Source organism: Stegodyphus dumicola, chromosome 7 (assembly GCF_044657685.1).
Source record: "Stegodyphus dumicola isolate Sdum_Otavi_A_Nest chromosome 7, ASM4465768v1".
In the NCBI taxonomy this organism is placed as follows: domain Eukaryota; kingdom Metazoa; phylum Arthropoda; class Arachnida; order Araneae; family Eresidae; genus Stegodyphus; species Stegodyphus dumicola.
Window position 1 is genome coordinate 157,090,646 of NC_140774.1, and position 19,273 is coordinate 157,109,918.

The following is a 19,273-nucleotide window of genomic DNA, read 5'->3' on the forward strand; positions in this document are numbered from 1 at the left end:
CAGTCCTAAAAAGGCTGAATGACGTCGTGGTTCGGATTCGTAAGTCTTCGAACTCTAAATCTAAAGTCGTTCATTACGACAGGTTAGCTCATTACTATGGCCATAGTACGTAATGTAAATAATTGTAAATAGTATCAGACCATGGTCCTTTTTGTTTATAAATGTGTATTTGATTTGATTTGTATTTAGTATTTGATTTGCATTTAGTATTTGATTTGTATTTAGTATTTGATTTGTATTTAGTATTTGTCTTGTATTTAGTATTTGATAGCATTTGATTTGTTTAAGTTAGTTATTGCATTTATTGTTTTTATTGTTTGATATTGTAATGTAATGTTTATGCCTCAGTTGCATTTATGCCACAGTTGTAAGTTTAGCTTCCTGTCCAGGGATTGTACTGCCCGGGACGTGCAGTCCTTGGGAAGGGGGCAGTGTTACGAATTTGGTATTTAAAAAGCTAATGTTAGTTCAATTATAAATTAAATGGTTTTATTTCTCGCGCAGTGCAGCGCGTGACGAATATTAAAAGAAAGCTAAGCCGGAAAAATTAAAAATACAAGAGCGCGTTAATAAATAAATAAATATCTCTTTTTGATTTCGAGAAAGTGCTGGAAAATTCTAGCGCGTGATTTTAAAATCTTATAAAAGGAGGAAAACATCTCAGTTTGTAGTAGTTGCTTAGTTTGTTGTTGTTTAGAAAACTGCTCTTGTTGATTGTAGCGAATTCGCAGATTAGCGTTCTTTAGCTGTTTTGAATTACGTTCTATTGGATATTTGAGTAGTTAAAAGATAACTACTGTGAGATATTGTAATACTGCATGATAATTTGAGAAAATTTAAGCATTTTTGTTGTGATAATAATAAATTTTTGTTCATTTTTCATCGGACTTGTGCATTCATTTCATAACGAACCCGTACGCACGCAACAATAGTTTAGAAATTATCATTGGCTTTAACAGTAAGAAGTACTGGAAGAAGAATTATGATGTAGACATGTGCATTCCTCTTTGAAACCGTAATTTTTAGTTTATTGTAACAAGTTATTATTTTAAAATGGAATTCAAAATAATCAGGAAAAAAACTTAATTTGTTAAATAATTCCAAATTCTGTCGCGGTAGCATTACATAGCGCAGGTGCTGTGCATATTGCATTTAATGTACATATATTTTATCTCAGTATTTCAAGCCTAGGGCTATGAATGTACGATACAAGCTGTTGTTTTAATATTCCAGAAATACCCAAAGTATCTTCCCAGTGCCCAGATTTAAACTCTGTGGAACATATCTGAAAAGAAGTGGAACTCAAATTCGAAAGGAAATATTTCTTTAAGCAGCAATTTAATACAGTATGAGTGGAGAAAAATAAATTAGAAATAAAGGCAAAAATATTGAAGTTTGGTTTTGAAAGTTAATAGCAATGTAACAAATTATCAAAAAACGTTTAAGACATCGTTTTTGTGGAAGGAGAGATTTGATAAAGATTCCGATCTTATTTATGATATTCGTTTTCCACTCAAGAGAGAGAATATTAGTTTTTAAATTTAATACTTTATTCAGAAAACATTTAAAATAAAAAAACAGTGAGTCAATTTCACTGTTTTTTTATTCTAAATGTTCCTACTTCGCAGGAAATCATATTTTATAGTTTCGGTTTAACACATATTAATTTCAGCATTATTTTGAGAAATCGAGTCTTCGATCATTTATGTGTATATAAATGATCGATTTTTGTTTTATGTGCATACAAATGATCGAAGACCGAACTTTCAACGGAACAACTTTTAAGCCTGAATAAACTTTTCCTTTTCTTAGTAAGGTAAGTGGAATTTTGAATAAATGATTCCAACTGCGAAAAAATTATTAATTTTTTGTTATTTGAAACTTCTGTAAACCCCTTATTCAATGAACACGTTATCAACAATAGTATCATACATTTTCTCAAGAGATTGTTTAGATTTTAGCTAACGAGCATCATCTTTATACTTTTCTAAGTTTCATAAATATCTTGAATCAAAGACACAAAAGTATTAAAAACTCTTTATTAATTTATATTATGCTGAAATTTGTTACAGGCAGCACTTCATTTAATACATACGAAAGCTCAGAGAATCATAGCTCTTACAAACAAAGAACAACTTTTAATCATGAGCACACATTAAGTTTTCATAGTTTTAAATGATATCTTAATTGAATTTTTTAAAGATATTATGAAATAGTTATTAATTTTTGTTACATGAAAATCTGTAAAAAATAGATTTTATTTAATTAATACCAATTCACAGAATATAGCAGAATCTTCCAGCAAGCAAGCATCCTGAATGCAACGTAGAGTTATGTTTTCAAGAACTGCAAATGATAGCTTAGTCAAGACTTCAGCAGTAATAAAAGCATCTTTACTGATATTTTACTTGAAAAACTGTAAATAAAAGCATTTTACTTAATTAATACCAACACACAGAATACTGTAGAACTTTTTAACAAACAAACAATAACTTTTAATACTAAACGCGACACATTTTTATCTTCTCAGAACTTTCAAATGACAGTTTAAGTAGTGTTTTCTGTAATATTAAAATAAAATGTTATTAATTTGTGTTATCTAGATAGTATGACAGAACATAACAAATTTAAATTCTGAGTACGAAACTATAGTTTCAGAATTACATTTCGAATGAAAAGGTCGGAATAATTAAGAAACAACAAGAGAATTATATTTTTTCATTAATTTCTATAATGTCTAATCTTAAGAAAAAGCTTTCCATACTTGAGTGAAGAATATTGTCAAGTTTCCAACTTTATTGCACAGTATTATCATGATTTCACAGTTTATAAATAATATCTTGATTATATGACGCGAAAATTATTAAAATAACTTTATTTATTATTGTAGTATGAAAATACCATTGAATTAATATGAGCCCATAGAATATCGTAGAACTTTTCAACAAGCAAGAACTTTCATTTTTGAGCTCAATATGCTGTTACGTTTTCAGAGGAAAGTGACAGCTTAAATGAATGGTTTCATTATTAACAAATATATTTTTGATTTCCGTTGTGTGAAAACCTGTGAGTAAAATGACTTCACTTAATTTATACAAATACAGATAATGTAGAACGTTGCAACAGACTACAGTTTTAAATTCTGAGTATAATATACTACTCCTTCAGGGAATCCAGTTGATACTTTGAATGCAGAACCTTAACAATATTAAAAATAAATTTTATAAAGTTCTATTATGTGAAAAGAAAAAAAACTTCATTTAATTAATAAAACAAATATTCTAACATTCAGATACTCAATAACTTTTGTGTCTGAACGCATTAACGCAACACGTTGTTGTATTTTAAAGTTTGTGAGACCATCATAAAGGAAAGCCTTCAGTAGTATTCAAAAGATTTTTATTAAACTTTGTCGTATGTACATGAAAGATCATGAAATACACGAGTACATGTAAGATCATGAAATTTTCTGATAAACTCACAATGATTTTTAATCACAATAGCAAAACGTTTATACAGTTTGTAAGTGGTAGCTTGAATAAATGACTTTAATGATACGAAAAAGTTATGTAGAAATTTTTATTGTTTAAAAATACTTCAGAAAAATCACGTCATTCAATGAATATAAGTACACAAAATGTGATGGAACTTTCGACGAAGCTCGGAATTCTAAGCATATTTCGTATTCTAAGCAACGAACTCTAATTGAATGTAGCATATTGTTTCGTTTTCAAGTTTGTAAATGATATACACAAGGGACAGTCATATACACCAATGCTGTGCAATTGTTTAGCGAGACATTCATGTCCGGTCTCCAAATGAAAAGCCGCAGCTGCGATAGATCTTGGAGAGTTTGAGATATTACAAATCTAATCCTGTCAAGTTTTACTTCAGTCAAGTAATTTAGCTTCAAAATGTTTTCTTAGGATATTTTTTTACTATTCGTTTTATTTGTGTAAATGGTACCCCACTATTATTTGACTGCAAAATTTTAGTTTCTTTTTTAGCTAGTTTATCAGACCATTCATTACCAGTAATTCCAACATGAGCCAGGATTCAAACCTGGAGTAAATTGTCTCCGCAGCAGCTTTTAGTTCACTATCAATTGATGATAACTTTTTTAGCATACATCAAATAACATTAAATTCTAACAGATTCTAGGTGGGTTGCTTTTAATAGTTCTGTGAAAACATCCAGGAATGAGAAGTCTGAAGTTGAAGGTAAAATGTAAGCTTAAGAAGAACCGCCGTAAAAAGTAAAAAAATATATTTTTTGCTTCTTAAACTAACAATGCAGGTTATGATTAAAGATAAATGTACATTTTATAGAGTTAATATAACATATCTTAATGCGGTTTTAATATAATGTGCAAGTAAAAAGCATATAGTTAGGTTATGCTTCTTAATGCAATAAGCATTTATTATTGTAAATCATGGATATTAAAATATACATAATTATTATATTATATACTATTTTATCTAAATATGTTAATAATGAAGTAAACGTTGAGTTGTACTTCAGTATTTTAAAAAAGTTTCTTTCCCCGTTCTAAAGATTTAGTTTTATGGGAAAGTAGTATTGTGATATTTCAGCATAAAATGACTAATTATTATCTAACAACTAATCAGCCTTTATTTAATAAAAGTGTTAAAGTTTCGAACCTGAAATTATAAATCAAAAAACGATTACGTAGATTTTAAACAAAATAAACACAGCTTAAAAATAGTAGTTGGATAATTACGAGTTCATGCAGACGATCTTGCAGCGTATTCTTTTAACCCTGACGTTCCGTAATTTAGCAGCCATTTTTAAAGTGAAGCGTATCTTTCATAAAAAATATTAGATTTTTAAATTAAGAATTTCTGTGTAACGCACTTTTTTGCATTTAGAATGAATTGTAGAATGGAAAATAAAACTTACCAATAATATTAATAAATAAACTTACCAATATTTGTAATGAATAACCTTACCAATAATTGCAGAATAGAAAATAAATAACTTTAATTATCAAACATTCCAAGTAAATAATAATATTTAAGAATAACATGTAAAATAGCTATAATTTTATATAATTCTAAAAGAGAAAGCGAGATTTAAACGCAGAGCTCTGTATAAGATCTTAAACTTACATAAACCATCTCTTGTGAAAGATTCACGATTTCTTCAACGTGAATTCTAGTGTGTCTTTGCCTTTTAAATTAGAATAGAAAGTCGCTCTTTATGGAAATGGTTTTAATAGTTAATTTTTATGCATAAATGGAGTATTTCTTGCTGCGATTTCCTTCTATATGGTAACTTTGATTCTTTGTTATAGCTTTAGTTCTAATTTTCCGTAAAAATTAACTTTTTCTTAGCACTATCTATTTTTATTATAGTCACTAAATATACCCATGCCTCATCGAGCGTTGGCACAAGCTTTCATTTATCGGCATATACAGTGTCTCACAAAAGTGATGGGACACTTGTGCTTAACAAAAAGGAAAAGGTAATAAAATAAGTTAAAAGAACATGTAAACATTTTTTGTGGAAGTGTTTCATACTTAAATTTAATAACAATTATTACATAACATACATTTTCTCATAATATTAAAATATTAATTTAATAAAAATACAATTGTTTAGAACGGAGCAAAAAATGGCTCACATAAGTGATGGAACACCATTAGATACTACTACGTACTACAATAAAAATATTTTGGGGGTTTTTTATTTTTACTCAAAAGCAATTGGCTATAATTTATAAAATCGTCTGCAGTATTTCGCTCCAGTTTGTTTTGAAATTTTTCTGTTTTTTAGCTCTGTGTAGCCATGAATGCTAAACGAAAAAAAACTTTGCTCGAAATTCGAAAATTTTAATTAATTTAATAAAATTCGAAAATATTAATTTGCATATTGAACGGGGAAAATCTATTATAAAAACTGCTGAAACAGTTCACTTGAGTCATTCAACAGTTTGCAATATCATTAAACGATATAAAAAGAATCATATGATTCAGGATAAAAGAAGACCTGGCCGACCATCAAAACTATCCAATGGAGTAAAGCGAATTATCGTTCGAAATATTTAAAAAAATCCAAGAAGGAGTGCTCCTAAAGTTGCTGCTGATTTACAAGCATTATATGGAGTAATTGTTAATCCTGAGACTATTAGAAGAGTAATTCGATCTACTGGATATCACGGTAGAGCAGCCAGGAACAAATTCTTCGTAAGTGAAAAGAATAGAAAACTCAGACTGGCTTTCGCAAAATTCAACATAAATAAGAATTCTGATTACTGGAATGAAGTTATATTTGCTGATGAGAGTAAATTTAATATATTTGGTTCTGACGGTAGAATCTTGGTGTGGAGAAAACCCAGGTAAGAATTTCGCAAACAGAACTTGGAGCCAACAGTAAAGCATGGTGGAGGAGGAGTTATGGTATGGGGGTGTATGTCGTCCGCTGGAGTTGGTAATCTTGTTTTTATTGACACTATAATGGATCAGTACAAGTATATTGACATTTTAAATCAAAATTTGAAATCTTCAGCACGAAAATTGAGCCTTCATAACGATTTTAAATTCTACCAGGACAATGACCCCAACCACACTGCTTTGAACGTTAGACTCTAGCTGCTGTATAACTATCCTGAAATAATAAAAACACCACCACAATCTCCAGACTTAAATCTCATAGAGAATATTTGGCAAGAATTGGAATCAAGATTTCGCAAACACACCATTTCTTCAAAACAACAATTAAAATCGGAGCTTCAAGAAGAATGGGGTAAAAATCACTCCAGAAATCATAAAAAAATTTGTCGAAACCATCCCAAGAAGATTAAATCATGTTTTAAAAGTAAAAGGATATCCAACAAAATATTGAAACCTTTTAAAAAGTAAAATTTTTGGATAAATATTTGATGGAAAAGTAAGTGTCCCATCACTTGTGAGCCATTTTTTGTTCCGTTCTAAACAATTGTATTTTTATTAAATTATTATTTTAATATTTTGAGAAAATGTATATTAGGTAATAATTGTTACTAAATTTAAGTATGAAACACACCCACAAAAAATTTTACATGTTTTTTTAATTTATTTTACTACAGTTTCCTTTTGTAAAGCACAGGTGTCCCTCCCATCACTTTTGTGAGACACTGTAGATGTTTTCATATAAATTTCTACAAAGTAAGAAAATAAAATAACCTTTAAAGATTAGCTTTTTATAAGAAATCCTTGTAATTATTTATATAATTGAAATTTTGGAAAGTGTCCAACTAATCAAATTTTAACGATAAGCTAAGAAGTTCAAATGTTGCAAAACATTTTGGAATATGTTATGCATTTTTCAAAGAATGTTTCCATTGAATTCGGAATTTTAACTACTGAAAGCTTTATTCTGCAGCCCACGTTGTGACGTACTGATGAAAGCCTGTTTAAAGATAAAAGTTTCTTAAAGAAGAGTTCTTTTTAGAGCATCGATGCCGATTAGTAATTGAATGAACTGGAACGAATTCTAAATTTTCTCAAATTCGAATTCAAAATGGTTTCAAATCTTTAAAAATCTCAAACCTCTCGAGTTCTTCATTCAAGAATAATACAAAAAGAAGAAAAATTATGTCTTCTATTTAACGCTAAAGATTTTTAATTATTAATTCGAAATTTTGATTTATAATGAAAGACACGTTTAAAACCTCAATTTTCAAAATTCTCTCTCTCTTTTTATTCAAGAGATACAAATAAACTTAATAAAAGAAATACGTAATAAAACTCTTTAATTAGATGAAATTCCTTTTTTTCAGTATAATTTGACAAGATGTATTTAAATATCACTTCAGAATTTTGATTTTTCAGAATTTTCTTAACTTTTAGCAAGTTTAGAGGTAAGGAAGACCATTTTAAAAGATTAACATAAATAAATACTGAACACGGAATACTAGAGCTCTCCAGAAACAAAGAATGGACACTCAGGGCTGCAATTAGATGACATTGAGTAGGGTTCTAGTTATAATATGAACTTGAAGTCCTTCAGACCCTATTAGACTGATAAACAACAGAAGGCACCGTTTGTGCATACCGTCAAACCTCCGTCATATGCGGATAGTAAAGTAATATAAAGTTGAATTTATAAATTAAAAGTATTGCAGCCGAAGACTATGGAGGTAGGAAGCAAAGCTGCAAGCGTCGCTGCTATAAAGTCTACATCTAAAATAATCAAAAACTTAGCAATAAAAATATTCTTCAATCTCATTTGCATCCTGATAAGAGTTAACGGAAGGAGTAAATATCAAAATAATAAAAATTGGTTAATTAAGATAAAATATCTTATAACTGGTGATCTAGTTGAACTAAAACTGTAACAAAAGTAATTTTACATAAAAGCTTTTTATTGAGCGTTAATAAGTACATTTCTCGAAGGTTTTGCTGAAATGTCTTAATATGTTTTTAAGTTAGGATTCGAAAGATTCTAATGATGAAAATTCACGGTTTCGAGTTTTCAAATATCGAATTGTTTTTTTAATTCATAGTATTCATGGACTCGAATTTTTTAAAATTCACGAATATTAGTCATTTTGTTCGTGCTTTATTCATAGAAGATTGACCTAACTATAAAGCCATTTTTTTTGACATTTTATATCTGGACAACGTTAATACGAACCAATTACCTTAGCAGACTCCCTGGAGAGGAATTCTTCCTTAAAAGAAGTAGCGCCCGTGTTTGCTTCGGTCAAAACAAGTATGACAGGCATATATTGCCTATTTCTGCTGTTTACAGAATATAACTGATTTATTTTTAATAATACATTAAATTTGTTGAATTATTAAAAAATTAAATTTTACCTCACTAATTTAATCATCCATTAAATGCTAATCAATCTGTAAATATTGCAGTGAAAAGATATATTTTTCATAAGAAGTATGGACTGCAGTTGCAATTAAAGCTTTTTCATAGCAATTCCCTGAAGAATAGAGGATTTCAAATGTTTGGTCTTCGATTTCTTTTCTTCCTTCTTTCCGTTTAACATTGAGTTATATTCATTCGGAAAATTCGTGTTTTGAATAAGATTAAATAAGGATTATGATCTTATATTACAGCAGTATCTCATTTGGATTTCAAGAAAGATATATGAGTATGCCTCATCTTTCAGTGATGTTTTATAATGGATAATTTCGCTTATTCATTGCATTTCATATGCTTGAAACTTTATGAGTTTTATGTTTTAATTTTCATACTTTAATATATCATGTATATTTGTTAAAATTGAATCTTAAATTATTTTTCTCAAGCTAGAATTAATCGTTTATTTGCATGTTCTTTTGTTTATCTTATATAGCTTTAATTTTAGAGAAATGCGCAGATAATTTCTTTAAAATTAAATCAAATTTGAACTTTATAATTTTAAAATTTATATTTGCATTCATTCTTTGCATATATCAAACTACATCGTACAACTACATTTTTTTTATCTTAACATCTATTTAAAAAAAAAAAAAAAAAAATTACGAGAGCCAAAAGTTGATGCAATTGTTCTGTTTCCATGAAAATATCTAGAGAGACCAGAGCTTAAATTGAGCTTACCGAAACCTGTACCAGTATTTCTCAACATATGAATAAAATCGTATTTCTATTCAGAGCACACCGAAGCCCCAAATAAGACAAATAACGATGTTTTTGTACAAATGAAATCGTAATATGTTACTAATGGAATAGTACCTGCATGTCTGTGTCATTAGAGTGGCTACATTACTACTTGTGGCTTCATGGCATTAGATTACCGATTTTTTTCTTGCATCAATCTTTTTCAAAAGAATGGTTTTCTTTGTCACCCCCTTTATTTTTTCTAAAATATATAGCATACACGTAATCATAATACAAATAATTATATATATATAAAACTTATCAACCAGTTAAAAAATGGTTTATTAGATTTACATTTTATTACTTTTTGTGTTATTGTTATTATTTTTCATTTTTCAAAATTTCAGAAACATAGATTTTTAATTGCACAAAATTAAAAGTTCGGTTTTAATTACTGCGATGGTTACGCTAGATAGCCTGATGGAATTTTTTTTCAACATTTGATATAAATTGCCTGCTTGTATTGGTAAGAAGAGGAAAAAGTTAATAATGTTAAGAAAAAGTTAATAAAGTTAAATCGGTTTATAACAACTTTTACTTTATAACAACTTTTACTGGGCTATTTGACTTGAATGACTTTTAAATTCCCAAACGCAACTGAACCATGTGTTTTGAATAGAACCTTGCGCTGGAACATCCTCCTTCAATACAATGAAATATTCTTGTCTCATGATGTCAAAAAGACATTAAATCGCAATTGAGTGGTTTTATAGATAAGTTGAGTGGATAAATTAAAAATTTCAGTGTCTCGGAATAGAATATTAAAGTCTTTAAATTTAACAAGTAGCTTCTATATGTAACAATATATTTTCGGAAGATACTTAATCCTTTTCAGCATCGGACACTAGTTTCAAGTTATCAAAGTAATATGGAATTCATTTTGATTCTGTTTCGATATAAGCAAGTCAGTTTTAGAACGAAAACCGAAAATAAGCATTCTACCGTTAATAAGATTCAAACCACTTCTTTGCGGTTTGTTTCGTGTGGCGTTGAACAATGAATATTTATTAGCCAAGTAGAATGTATTCTTTCTGAATTTTATTAATTGTGTCGTCATAAGCTTGTCAACTTCAAGAAAAAATTTCCATCATGGTATTAAAAGCGTCTATAAAATGCTGCGAAGAGGGATCTTGTATATGCTGATCAATTACTAGTGTCTATTCGGCTATCGAGCCGTTGATTATCACTGACCCCCTTTAAAATTTCTTCTTTCTCCAGATGATCAATGCCGAGCTGTTGGGAACCCTCGTTTTAGCCTTAAACAGCGAAACTACTGTAAAATTAACTAAAATTTTCTAGATGCATGTCTGGTCCTCAAAGTCTAAAATAGCTCAAAAGTTGTTCTTTTATGTACATACGACAGTGCTTGTTAGTGTGCATTGTACTAATGGGTTTATTTGCAGATTAGATTAACCACCATAAAAATTTAATTACAAATATGCGCATCGAGTTTCATCAATTGCAAGGGGAAAGAATGGAAATAATTTGTTGTTAGGAAAGTTTTATCTAAATTAGGAAAGATTTAAAAAAATTTCTGCATGCAATTAAGAAAAGAATTTCTAAAGAGCAATTTAATATTCAATAAGAAGTTTGTAATAAAAATTTATTAGAATGTATTCTATAATGATAGTTTTGACGCATGGTGTTATAGTGAGACATATAATTTAAATCTTAGAAAAATATCGTATCAGAGTAAAATCACTGAACTTAAATCCAAATTTAAAAAATGAAATTGAAAAATAGAATAATACGAAGAATGAAAAAGAAATGTGTAATTTCCTGTAAAAATTCTTAAATTCATGAATTCCGAGACAGGTTTTTAATGTTGAAAACTTTATTTCTTTCATTAGTCAAATTAGTATTTATTTGGCATAAGAGAACTATTATTTAAATTTATTTTCTATTCAGGTGAGTTCTAAGAATTAATTTTCATAAGAAAAGGTTTAAATGTAGCGCAGCTGTATAAGCTAATCATAACGAGAAAGTTAATCGGAATTAAAAAAATACTATCTCTAGAAAACTAAATTGGGAATAAAGCGCAAAAATAAAAAGAAATATTTATTAAAAATTAACGCCTTATAAATTGCAAGTTTGGTTAAGGTTATTTGTGAACTAAAAGGAAAAATATCATCTAATTTCTTTGATAATATTCATTAGTGTATTTCTTGGGGCATAAAATAATTATCTGTTATATAAAACTTTCTCAGACGCATTAAAAATTATTGCAAACAAAATGTCGAATAGATGAAAGTCAACAGAAATAGCAAAGCCTTAAACATACAGAAAAGCAAGCAAAAACTGATAATGTACAATTATGTAAAAGTAATAGTAAAAAGTACTTTATGGAAAAAAGTCGTGGTGATGACGTTTGCTACCTCTGTATAATTCTGATGGATTAATTACATAATTATAGTCATTTTAATTTATCTATTGCGTTATTTCCCATATATTTACCAAAAGAAATTTTAGACGGCCCGAAAAATTTAATTCAACAAATTTGCTTCAGTTAATACGAGAATTTTCAAAGAAATTTTACTTTCATTTAATCGAAATTACTTTGAAAATAAAATGAAGCATACTAGTTACTAAAGGCAAATAGCAAGTTCTATAATTGAGCTACCTAAAGCATGGTATTATAGACATCTTATATTAGTTACACCAGTAGTAATTTAAACATTTATAAAAAATAATAGTTAGCTATGTTAAAAATTACACTGGTCAGCACGGTTTTCGATGTTTCTACATTTTACATTGTTTCTAGAAATAATTTTTATGCTGCTTTCAGGAATATAAATATTTCCCCCTATCATATAAGGTTTTATTTTTATTGAATGATTTATATGGAAAATATGCGTCTGCGGTTAATTTTCTTTCCATTATATGGCAGCACTTTATTTAGAATAGTTTAATCAGGTAACTATTTTAAAGCATCACTTTTTTCGTAGCCTTAAATTAATCGTTTGCTAAGTTTCAAGTAGTTATTTTCAGTGCTTTCAATTAGCATTTTATGAAGTATGGCTTCCCGTAAATGTGTGAATGTGTCCAATATATTCTGTTATATCTGTGGAAACTATGCACCAGTAAAACAAAGGCAAAATATCACACACTTTGTTAAAAATGCATACTTTGCGTATTTTGGAATTAAATTAGGCGATCAAGACAAGCCAGGGATCCACATAAAGTGTGTCGAACTTGTGTTGAAGCTTTGAGCCTTTGGAGTAAAAGTAAGAAAATTTCAATGCCTTTTGCGATTCCAATGCTATAAAGAGAACAAAAGAATCATTATGATGATTGTTATTTTGTGTAACAAATGTTACTGGTGATAATGCAAAAAGTAAAGGAGGTACTGTATATCCAAACTTACCTATCCTATCCTAATTTACCTACTGGTATAATGCAAAGCTTCTTGTTCCTAATATATAAGCTAATATAGAAAATATAAATGATAGAAATTTATTCAGATTTGCGAGTAGTTGAAGAAGAGGAGGACCTATATATATATATATATATATATGAAACAAATGAAACTATATGAATAATCTTTAATCAAACTGAGCTTAATAATTTAGTATTCTTGGTTCACATCTTAAAGGTAAAAATTGACTACTACCACAAATACACTTTTCATGGTATAGATACCGTAAAAAGGAGAAGGCTTATTTGTGTTCTTGCAATGATGTCAATGCAATAATGAATTTCTTTGGTATTAATCACAATTATTCTGACTGGACGCTATTTATAAATTCCACAAAAAGGAGTTTGAATTATGAAATCAATATGCATCAATTCCAGTGGCACACTCTGTTTATTTAAAAGGAACATATAAATATCGCATTTTTATTACACAAGGCGAATTATAACAAACATCAATGGCTTTTATGTGCTGACTTGAAGGTAATTGGAATGTTACTTGAACATCAATCTATTTACACTTAATTTCCATGTTTTCTATGCGCTTGGGAGTGTCGGGAAAAGAATCACTGGAAAAAGCGATTGGTATTCTCGAGAGTGTTTATTTACATGGTTTTAAAAATATTTTTCACAAACCACTAGTTGAATCCAAAAATATTTTGCTTCCCCCACTTTATATTAAATTAGGTATTTTGAAACAGTTTGTGAAAGCTTTAAATAAATAAAATGATAGCTTTAATATATTTGCGACAAATTTCTTTTTATTACTGATGCTAAACTTACGGAGGGAATTTTTATTGGACAGAAATTCGAAAAACTTATTTAAATTCCAAATTTGAAGCAACGATGAAGAATTGTGAAAAAGAAGCAGGTTGAGTTTTAAACAGGTGAATGAAAACTTTTTAGGGAACAGGAAACATTCAAATTGCAAAATTATTATAAAAGACATGCTACCAAATTTAAGATTACGCGGATACAACATGAGTATTAAATTACATTTTTTACCTGCACACATAGATTACTTTCCAGAGAATCTAGGAAAAGTCAGTGAAGAACAAGGTGAACGATTTCATCAGAAAAGACAAGGAAATACAGTAATAATTAATTTTTTATATTTTATTTTAATAGCTTATATTTATAAAGACAAGGAAATACACCAAGGGAAGTGGAATAAAAACATGACGGCAGACTATTGCTGGATGTTGAAAAGAGATGTATACCTAGGGAAGAAAGTACAAGCAGGCGAAAATCAATCAAAAGGGAAAATTCTTGCCTTGAAGCTATTGCTTAGCTTTGATTAAGCATTAAACACATTCAGCTAATTTTATAACATGCATTGTATAAGAGCAATATATGGAAGCATAATTTTATGTTCTTTCCATTCAATTATATGCTTTATATAATGTACTAAATCTACTAATATATTTATAAATCTATTTATATACTTTATAAAGGATATTAAATATATTTTTGTTATTACGCAATTTATTTATAACTTGTATCACTAAAATAAATGTATTAATATAAGGTAAAATAGAAGTATTTGTGAAAATATAAAAGCTCTCAGTTTTAAAAAATTCCTGACTTGATACAGAAATTCTTATTCCATTTTTGAAATCAACACTAAGAAAATATATGAAATTACCTATTAGATTTAAAACATCAAATTTTGTTTTTGAAATGAAGACCAGTGTTATATCAAATATAAAAGTTATTAAAATAAAATTTAAAAATTAATTATTAAAAGATATTAATAGTAAGTACATATACATTGCTTTTAAATCGCTCAGTAGATAAAGCTGATAAGCTTTATCTACTGAGCTTTATCTACTTCTAATTTGAAACTAATCTAAATTTTTATATTTGTTTTTCTAATAAGCTTTATCTACTTCTAATTTGAAACTAATTTTAATTATTACCCACTATAATTTGAAAAATAAATTAAAAAAATCTTCTGTGTCAAGATTGGCAACATGTCTTGCAACTGGACATATACAAGACCGCGTAACTGATTAATGACATGTTAACATAACATAATTTAATGTGAAGCGGAAAGTAGAGGTACTTAAGTACAGTCGTTTCTAATTTCGAAACCCTCACAACTGTCTATCTGCTGCTCTTGTCTGTTAAAGAAATTAGTGGACTAGTCATCTAGATAGACTATACGCTAATACAAAGCGTACAAGTAACAAGTTCCTCGGGAAGGCTTTACTTCCAGAGGACATTTCTAACTCATCTTCTTGTTGGAAACAAAAGCGAAAAGAATTAAAGATTAGAAAAGGAAATACATTACCAAGTCAGAGAAACGTCTAGAAAAGTTCAGGAATCCGTACTTCTGAAGAATCTGAAAAGATGGGAACGTGGCGCCTTAACACCTGGATATGTTCAAGCATTAGGTTGATGATTCACCAGCAAAAGTTCGTTTGCAGGATCTTATTAATATTCATAAAGAAACTGCATTCTGGTGTTGATCAAAGCAGGTGAATACTCCGTGTTTCATAAATCATTTGCATTTATGTCTCAAAAACAAGTTTTATGACTTCTAGAAGGAAAAACCATCCATCCATATTACCATATTTTATCATGGAATTCGTGAAATACAAAATCGATCATTCTGGAATCTATGAATAATAAAATACATGAATCTGGACAGAATTTCCCCCAAAATTTGCAGTACCAGTTATTGAGAGTGAAGATGATAATGTATAATTCACAAAAAGTATCCTAAATTTAGTACAGCATTGTTGCATAAATAAATACAAACTCTCTTTCAACGCAAAATTTAGGAATAAATAGTTGACAGATAAAGACAGATTAAAAGAAGAAGCTTTCAATCATTTTCAATATATTCAAAGTTTGTGGTTAGAAAGGCTTTTGTATATTTATTATTATAATGGGGCGCTCATGATCATGTATTGCAGAAAAGTGTTATATTAAATTGATTTAAAATTTATAAGAATACATAAACGTTAGAAGAAATTATTATATTTTCCGTGTCTTCTGTTTTCGGAAAAAAAGGGGAATTGTAATACTGTCATATTTATTTCAGTTTTTCTGCTTGCTTAATTCATTGATATAAAAATATACTAGAAAAAAATTAAGTATATATTAAATAAAAACGAAAATTTTGCATATAATGGTATTCAGAACAAAAGAAAATTTCGCATTTCTAGGAATTTATGTTATGGAAACCATTTCAAAAATACATCTTTTTCTTTTTTAAATAAAAAAACTCGTTCCCTCCCTTGAGCTTACAAAGCATTTAACATTGAGAATCCTATTGAGAATCTATTTTCTAGATCCATTTCACATTCAAAAAAATCTTTCTGTTCTAGTTAACGATCCTAATTCCAATCCATCTTTGCTTTCGGCCTTTAAAGAAATTATGTTTTAGTTCTGGTTTCATCAACAGATGGCGCCACTAGCTTATTTTCTGTCCAGGCTTTCTTATCTTATCTGATCATTATATCCTATCGTTCATTTGCGCTTTTGCAGCTGACGATGGTGGTTCGGTAAAACCATCGAAACTAGTCCTGTGAAAATATAACGCTGATTTTTGTTGTTTGACTTCTGAATTAGCATAAACAATAATTCCAATAGTAACTTAAAACAATTCAAATACTATCAAATACGCATTTAGAAACAAAAAGGACCATGGTCTTACACTATTTACAATTATATACACTACGTAATATGACCATAGTAATGAGCTAACCTGTTGTAATGAACGACTTTAGATTTAGAGTTCGATGACTTACAGATCCGAACCACGACGCCGTTCAGTCTGTTTAGAACTGTATAAGGACCATCCCAAGGTGACTGTAGTTTCGGGCAAAGTCCTTTTCGTCGAATCGAGTTCCACAACCACACCTTGTCTCCTTCGTGAAACTGTTGTCCCCGAAGTCCTTGTGTGTCTCCTGTATCCTTGTGTCGTATTGGGTCTTCACCTTTTCCGTCGACAAGTTGATTCGCTCTTGCATCACTTCAAACATTGCCTGGAGATCTTGGAGGTATTCTTCAGGCGAAAAAGGTGCATCCGGAGGGTGATCAAACAAGACATCACATGGAAGACGAGGGTCACGACCGATGAGCTTCTGGCTTGGAGAATAGCCAGTAGTCTGGTTTTTCTCATCTGTAATATCCGTGTGACAGTGGGCGGCACTTCCAAACGTGATGTTAACGTTTAACGTCCCATCTGTGGCGATTTTATCACCAGACGCATTCTGGAGGATAACACAGGATGCCTTCCAAATGAGTTCATCTTTAAATTGTTTAGCTAAATCTCTCCGAATGATGGTAACATTAGCTCCTGTGTCAATGATCATATTGCAAGCAACCCCACCGATATACCCATATATATCCATTGATGGACAGTCCGTTACTGTTGCCACTCACCGCAGAAATCTTGAGCGCTTTAAAACAGGGTATTTTGTATTCATTCAAACCCCGCTCTACGATATAATCATTAATTTGTTTCTTGCCTCGTTGCTGAGAAATGGTTTTAATTTCTCTGCTCTGATGTGTTCTGCAGTTTTTTCGTACGCGGTCTGCAGCTCCTAAGTTCCAGCACTTTTGTTTCCGGTCACTCTTCTGTCGTCTCAAGCCATTTAATTCTCTGTGCAATTCGTCTATCTTATTCTGGATGCTCTGGGGTGTTCTGCAGTTCCTTCGTATGTGGCCTTCAACACCGCAGTTCCAGCACTTTAGGACTGGTATCTTTTCACTCTTATTCCATCTCAAGGCACTGACTGGTCTTGTAAAATCATCTGTTTTATTTTCCATACCCTGGAGCGTTCGGCAATGCCGTCGTATGTGGTCTTCAGTACCACATTTGCAACACTTAAGAGCCAGTTTCTTCCCATTACTTTCCCGTATCAATGCATCGACTTGTCTTGTCAAATCATCTAAACGAGCCATGAATTGATCCACTGGGTCGTGGACTCGCACAGCTCTGATTGGGTAGTGATCTCTACGAGTTGCAGAGTTGCTTGCTGGGCTGCCTCGAATTTCATGGCGTACAGTAAAGCGCTTTTCAAATAGTTAACATCCCCATTCGTAGAACTTTCTGTATTTCAGAATCCCGGATGGCGTTGATAAAGTATTGTAGGGACAGAAGTTTTCTTGTTCCTGTCGGGCACTCCGAGAAGGCGAGATGGGACAGCCTTTCAACATCCGTGGCGAGTTCCTGGAGTGTTTCGGTTGACTTTTGTTGACAGGATTTTAATTGAAACATGCTGTAGTTTTTTTAACAGTTTTTCCCCAAAGCGCAGCACCAATTCGCCGGGCAGAGCTTAGAAATCTAGTCTTTGGTTTTCGGGAAGAGTCTGAAGAAGCGGCGAGATGACAGGCCATAGTTTGGGAATCCTATCCATTCGCATCCGCGACTATAGAAAACTATGTTTTATATACTTGCCAGGAGGTCTTACCATCGTATGTGGACAGCTTCAGAAAGGTACGAGTAGGCATGGGTAGAAATTTAAAGCCTTCGAATTGCTCCCTGCTGTCGCTACGAATTTCTTTAAATTATAACTTCTTTGGCATCTGCAGAAACACTGTCATCAATCTGTTGTTCGATATGTTCTTGGATGACAGATACTCTTCAATTTGTTGTTCGATTCGCTGTTGGACGGCCGAAACTCTTCCTTCGAATCGTTGCTCCACAGTAGAAACTCTCTCTTCTACTGTGGAGCTTCTACTCTTCTTCTTTCACAGAAGAAACTCTTTCTTGAATTTCTCCAACTTTATTTTCAACAGCGTCTATTCTGCCTTCCATAGAATCAAATTTGTTTTCTATTGTGCAGGTAATCTATTTTTTTTAACGGTTTTCATCTGCTCTTTAACTGATTCTTGATCGGCTTCCCTATTTCCTTGACCAGCTTGAACGGCTTTCATCACTTTTTAATGGATTCTTGACTAGCTTACATCTATGCTTGAAATGCAGCAAATGCAGTCATCAACTGCCTGATCTGTTCTTTCATCGCTCTTGTAATTGGCATTCAAAATCCCACTTCTGACACCAAAAATTGTTGCGTGTGTACGGGTTTGTAGTAAACTGCATAAGTCCGATGAAAAGTGAATAAGATTTATTATTATCACAGCAAATAAAACACAATTCTTAAATTTCCTCAGATATTCGTACAGTGTTGCAATATCTCACAGCAGTTATCTTTTAAACTACTCAAACATTCAACAGAACTTAATTCAAAACAAGGAAAAATAATCCGATTTCACCGCGAATTCGGTA

General features: G+C 30.5%; 1 long non-coding RNA gene across 1 annotated transcript; it reads right to left on the reverse strand.

Annotated features, from left to right (window-relative positions):
* Window positions 1–2,024: 2,024 nt before the first annotated feature.
* LOC118201040 (uncharacterized) lies at window positions 2,025–15,476 on the reverse strand. The gene is made up of 3 exons (XR_004760186.1): window positions 15,323–15,476; window positions 12,744–12,877; window positions 2,025–2,416 (listed from the first exon to the last, which is right to left on the reverse strand). It is a non-coding gene; the product is annotated as an uncharacterized LOC118201040 (long non-coding RNA).
* Window positions 15,477–19,273: the final 3,797 nt, after the last annotated feature.